Source organism: Pteropus medius, unplaced genomic scaffold (assembly GCF_902729225.1).
Source record: "Pteropus medius unplaced genomic scaffold, Ma_sr-lr_union100, whole genome shotgun sequence".
In the NCBI taxonomy this organism is placed as follows: Eukaryota; Metazoa; Chordata; class Mammalia; order Chiroptera; family Pteropodidae; genus Pteropus; species Pteropus medius.
This window is the reverse complement of record NW_024356335.1, coordinates 463562-469801: the sequence shown is the minus strand read 5'-3', so window position 1 is coordinate 469801 and position 6240 is coordinate 463562. Positions and strand designations below refer to the sequence as shown.

General features: G+C 52.4%; 1 long non-coding RNA gene across 1 annotated transcript; it reads left to right on the top strand.

The window, feature by feature from the left end:
• Positions 1 to 206: 206 nt before the first annotated feature.
• LOC120601654 (uncharacterized) lies at positions 207 to 4047 on the top strand. The gene is made up of 3 exons (XR_005652501.1): positions 207 to 430; positions 2306 to 2394; positions 3262 to 4047. It is a non-coding gene; the product is annotated as an uncharacterized LOC120601654 (long non-coding RNA).
• Positions 4048 to 6240: the final 2193 nt, after the last annotated feature.

Here is a 6240-nt window from a genome sequence, read left to right as displayed (position 1 = left end):
GGTGAGAACACCAACTTGCCTACTCACTGGCTGTGTGACCTTGGGCAAGTTCTCAACCTTTCTGTGTCTCAGTTTCTCTATTTGTAAAGTCTCCCCTCCCCCCACAAAAAAGGGTTATTAAGAGTTAAATGAGTTAGTACATACAAAGCACTTAGAGCAGTGCCTGGTGCATGATAAGTGTGAGTCATTGTTACAATCCACAGGCCCGTGTGACCAAGTCCCAGCCCAAGACTGTGGCCTCACAGGTATTGCTCTCCCCATAGGAGTGGGGGAGGCGGGAGACCCTCTCAGGACCCGGGGAGGAACTCATCCCCAGTAACTTTTGCCATTCTTCTCTTCCTGCTGCACCCTCTCCCGCTGTCCCCGGAGGAGTGGGAGAAAACCTCAAGGATGACAAATGCATGGCCATTTAGTCCCACAGGATCACAAGGTAATAAGAGCCAATGCTGCCACTTCCTCTCCCCCTGCAGGGCTGTCTATGCATGGCAAGGAGTATGGAGGCACTGCTCACCACCTCGCAAAAGCATCCAATTAGAATGCAGTTCCTTTTATTATCCAGGAAGCTATAAAAATACATAGAAACAAACACATTTTATCACTGGAGTTGGTCGCCACATTTTATAGGTCTGTTGCATGTGTTTTTGTTACACTGGTGTTTGTGAGAAACAAGATTCTGGAACGTTGTCCTCTTTTGGGCGCTTGGGAGAAACAGTATCCAGAAAGGCATTCCAGGGTCTGTCCTCACAGAGCAGCTCCCAGTGCAGGAGAGTGTGTGTGTGTGTGTGTGTGTGTGTGTGTGCGTGCAGCTAAATTTCTCTCTTCCCCCAGAAAGAAGGATCCCTTGAGGTGACCTGGTCTAACCTTTTCATATAGTTGAGGAATCTGAGGCCTAGGACAGGGCAGTGCTTTGTCCAGGATCATAGCACAACTTGGTTCAGCAACCATGTTTTGAGTGCGTTGGGTGAGCTCTCGCTGCTGTTATAGAGAAGCCCCCAGTCTCAGTGGCACAGTGGAGTTGTCCTTCTTGCCCACATTGCAGGTGTTCCTGGCTGGTGGATCGGTCTTCCACATGGTGATTCAGGGACCCAGGCTCCCTCCTCTTTGTGGCTACAGCCTCCTCTAGAGTATCAGATTCACCTGCTTGCAGCTGGATAGGGGAGAAATTCAGAGGATTGTGGATTTTTATGGAGGTTTTTTAGGTCAGGTCTGGAAGTGGCCCATGCCACTTCTGTCCATATTTTATCAGCCCATCTTAAGTCAAATTCCATACCTAACTGCAGGGGAGGTTGGGAACTGTAGCCTGGCTGTGTGCCCAAGAGGAAAAAGAGACAGGTTGGTGAATAGCTGGCAGTGTCTTGGTGCCTAGCCCTAGGCCGGAAGCTGCATGGGCAGAGATGACAGATGGGAGACCTACCCTCAGGAAGCTCAGTCTAGTAGGGGCAGACACAGGTAGCTAATGTCCCCAACCAGAAGTTTGGCCCCTCTCCCACTGATCCCTGGAAGTACATTTACTTCTCTCTAGAGAGACCCCACCCTATGATAAGTCTAAGACTCCTGACGCCCTTGCTCAGTCCAAAAGGAGTTAGCAACCCTTGCTTCTAAAAGATTGCAGAGAAGAAACGGGAAGGCCTGGTTTGTTTCCTGCAAGGCCCCCCCAGCAGCATTTCCTTTTGTGGGGAGCCTCTCTCCCTAGGGGTATGTGTCACTTTACACCACCACAGGCCTGGCTCTCCAGGCACTGGATGGATGACCTAGCTTCCCAGTTCACTTGCACGCTCTCACACGCACACCCCTAGAATCAGCCATAGCAGGCATTTGCTGCTGTGGTTAACCAGTAACTATTTAGGAGATCCCTACATGGTGAAAGGACCCCGACCTCCCACCACAGAAGCTGGTCAGGCAGATATTCTGTACCCCCAGCAGCTAGAATATGCACATGTGGCCTAAAGTGTGGCCAGTTGGACACACGCTCCAGTACTCTGAATCTTGAGAGTGACAGAGGCGCGGGGTCAGTCAGCAGCAGAATGGCATCTAGTGATGTGCGACGCACCATCTCCATGGCCAGAGGTGCCAGCAGGGGCCACTGTGACCAGCTGGCAGGCGTAGCCTCCGATGTGGCACCTTGGCTGGGCTTTAACCTGTCAAGCCTGTTTCTCTAGTCTTCCTGTCAATCATATGTGCCACCTGATACTTTGCCAGACAACTTCTTTAGGTTAATCAGAGTCAGTCTTTGCTAATGGCAGCCAAGAGCCCTGCCTTATGCACCCCTGATGCTGCACTTGAGTCATCAACCTGCTCCCTCCAGGATTTGCTTTGCTGCCAGCTTCACCCTGGGACACCCGAGACCTCAGGCGGCTGTAACCACCTCCATCCACCCTCAGGGGAAAGGCCAAGGTTAGCATCTTTTTCCTCCAGGAGATTTCTGAGCCAATCTCCAATTAACCTGTCTTTCTATACTCCTTCAATATTCAAAGTCCTCAGGAGGGCTGTGGACAGAACCAACAAAATTGTATCTTTTTGTAATTTTTGGCATTTTATGCACTTAAAACCATTATTCTGAGATGAGGTCCATAGAATTCATTTTATGCCAAAGGGGTCCCGGGCACCAAAAAGGTGACGATCCCTCTGGACTGTCATCTCCAGATCACAGGTCCCAAGACTCCTTCCTCTTTGACATGGGCTCCTTTGCCTTGAGACTCCACTGATTTGAGGACCAACGCATCTTCCTCACACTGCTCCTTCTGGAAAGAGTTCCCTCTTTCTTTTTGGGGCCAGCTCCTCTCCCCATGCTGTGGAGGTACATGGTCCCGGCAGGAGCTGCCATGTTGTCACATGACCTCACTCTCCAGCTTCAGCTATTGGTTAAGGAAGGATGGGCTCCTGAGCCAAGCTAGACCTACCAGTTGCTTTTCTAAGCTGGAATCGTGAGTGGAGGACCAGTTATATTCTCCCTGGTGGAAACTCCGGAGCTAAGAGCTGTCATGTTTTTCACAAAGTCGGGGAAGCCAATCTGAGGAGGAGAGGTTAGCCAACAAGAGATCGAGAGAGACAGAGACAGAGAGACAATGAGACAGGAGAAGAGAAGAGAGAAAAGAGGAGAGAGGAGGGGAGGGGAGGGAGCTGGCTGCATCCCAGCCCAAGACGCAGCTGTGACCCGGTCCCCTGGCAGTTTGGTTAGTCATTGCCTCCTTGAGTTTTCCCCTTTTTGCCTCAGCTAGTTAGAGTTTGTCACTGTCGGTCTTATTCCCACCTAATCCACAGGGTCTTCACAGAGCCTGGCTCATGGTAGGTGCACCGTCGACGTCTGTGAGTGAACGAATGAATGAATAAACACATGCAAAAGAAGAATGTACAAGATACAGAGAGAGAGATGAACTCTGTGTGGGGAGCTGTCAGAAACCGCCTGGGGTAGGAGGCGGTATCTGCAGTGGGATCTGAAGGGTGAAGAGGAGTTTCCTGGGTGACAGTTATGGGGAAAGAGGCTAGAGAAGTCAGCAGGGACGAGGGTGAAAAACGCTTAACTATCAGACTGATAATTAGATCTTTCACAGTTAGTGGCCGACCTAGGTCTAAGTCCTAGAGCCCCATCCTGGGTGTCATCCCCGTTAGCATCTACACTCACCCTAGAAAGCCTCATCCAGTCCTGTGGCTTCCTGGGCCACTTAGAGCGGTCCCAAATCTCCACCCCTCATCAGCTCCAGACCCTATTAGCCAGCGGCTGGTCCTTCTCCAGGCTACACCGTGGGCCCCTCAGACTCCAACACACGCCCCGTCAGAGCCCTCGTCTTCTTGCTCCTCCCACCGCTTGTTCCCTTACCCTGATTGACACGGCCCTTTTCCTTCCCACCAGCCTGTCTGGCGCAGATTCCTAGCCCCATGGAGGAGAGAAGGAAACAGGCTTGAGAAGGGCAGGACTGGGCACAGAGGCCAGTCAGCCAGACTTGGGGCACACTGCTGGACTAGGACTCTGGATACGGCAGCATTTCTCACCTCTGACCCCCAGGCCTCCAGGGGCCGGGGCAGTAAATGTTGACCAGATTGATTTCCACCATGCTTGGAAGTCAGCGGTCAGCTGCTGACCACACCGTCAATTATTCAGGCTCCCTGGGATTCCACCCAGAGCTACTGTTTAACTAAAACACGGCTTCGTTGTCCTCGCACCCCCAACTTTCCCTCGGAAGCCTGGACAGGAGTGGCCAGCCAGCCCAGGGCACCTCTCCAGGCCGATGTGTGCCCCAGCCCCTCACTCCCACTCCCCAACCCATTCATCATCGGCCAGGACTGGCAGCTTCTTTGTCCTCAGATCTCTGAACAGTGTTCCTGGGCCGAGGAGGGCTGAGGCCTTGAGGGCAGAACTGGGACCCGAGGCATGCTTCAGGTCCATTCCATGGGACACAGAATTTTTTTATAACCAGAAATAGACACTCTGGCAGGCGGGGGGCCACCAGTCCCAGTCGGCGTGTGCTGGTCTGTAGCCAACTGTCATAGGAGAGAGAGCTGTCCAGGGGGAGAAACAGCTAACATTTTACGTGTGCTTTCAAATTTACAGAGCTCTCAAGACATCCATCGTTGTGTGACCTCAAATCTTTTTAGAGCCAGGTGGTATGTAAATAAAAATGCGTTCGTTTGATAATCGTTTATTGAACGGGCCAGGCTCTTTGCTAGGTGGTACAGGATGACGTCAGAACATCAGTTCAACCCCACCCTCAAGTAACGGCATCACTAAATGCAACAATAGGGACTAAGATGGGTCAGGGAGGTTCTGAATCCTCGCTGTGCTTCAAAGCACACTTCCCTCATGATGACCGACGAGGCGCAGACAGGTGCACAGGCGTGCCCACAGTCACACGGCCTGTGTAAAGGATGGAGCTGGAATCTGAGCCCAAGCGCCTGTTCTCAGCCTCTCTGATCAAAGTCGAGCGGGGGCTTTCGAGGTTAGGTAGATGATCGCATAAGTAATGATCTAATGACAGAGCTGTGGAGGAGAGATCAGAGCGAGTACAATGGGAAGAACTAATCTGTCTAGGTTAGGGGGAAGGGCTGACGAGTCAGAGAAGGCTTTCTAGAAATCCTTCCAGAAGAGGGGTTTGAGGGGGACGAGAGTCCAGGGAAGGAAGGACATTCCGAGCAGGGAGCACAGCCAGCGTGAAGACCCTGTGGCTGCAGCACCCCGGCCAGGACTCGTAAGGGTCCGCCGGCGCCAAGGGGAGCAGCCAGCGCATCAGCCACCGCCTGGCTGCGCCCACTTCCTCTTTGTCGGCTGTATTTTTAGATCTCTTACTTTCCGATGACACTGATGTGCTAGCAGGACCTGGGCCTTCCTCAGTCAGGGTTTTTAGTCTCCCACTGTGGTGTCTCACAGTGCCTCCCCTTGGAGACGTGACTGCAGGATGATTGAAGGCCTGACTTTTTTTCTGATGCAGTGACTGACTGTTCCACCTGGAGCCCAAAGGCTCACAGCCAAATGCCAGTGGTCACAGGTCTCTCCACCTCTTACCCTTCCATCTGCTTTCTCTCTTTCTCGCCGCCAGTTCAGTTCCACTCTACGCCAAGACCCCTGTCTGGGCCAGACAAACCTAAAACTGACACAGGCACCTTCAGCATCTTACGTGCCAGAGTCAGGGGAACGTATGTGATTCACGGTGCAAACTGGCGTGTGTATGTAAATGAAAGGGATGCTATTAATAATTATGCCGAGACCGCAGTGTACACATGGGCAAACTAAGGTACAAGGTCACCCATTTAAACAGAAGGATGGAAAAATGGGGAGACACTTGCCAAATGGGGGACAGATCGAAGGGAGTCTCGGCTGGGGTGGCAGCATGTGCAAGGACGTGGCAAGTCTGGAGAGGAGCTTATGGTGGCAGTAACCTGGCATGTGGGCCATGGAGAAGGGATGGAAGGAGAGGCTAGGGTGGACTCCAGGTGGGAAAAAGTGGACAGTGTGGTACAGCTAGAACAGGGCGGCAAAAACCTTGCAGTGCTGCCGCCCCTGTGCCCATGGCAGGCATCACTGATCGATCACAGAACTCTCCTTCCTACTGATTCACCCTCGCAGCCCTTAATACAGTGCTGGGTCCTCCCTACGAATTGTCACACTAGGCACTAGATGAAACGTATCTGCCACGAGGGTTAAGCGGCGAGTACAAGTGTGCACTTAGCAGGATTGAGGCCGGAGTCCAAACTGTGAGAGGCTTAGGACGCAGGAGGAAGGAGTTGGAATATTCTCCAGGTATCAGG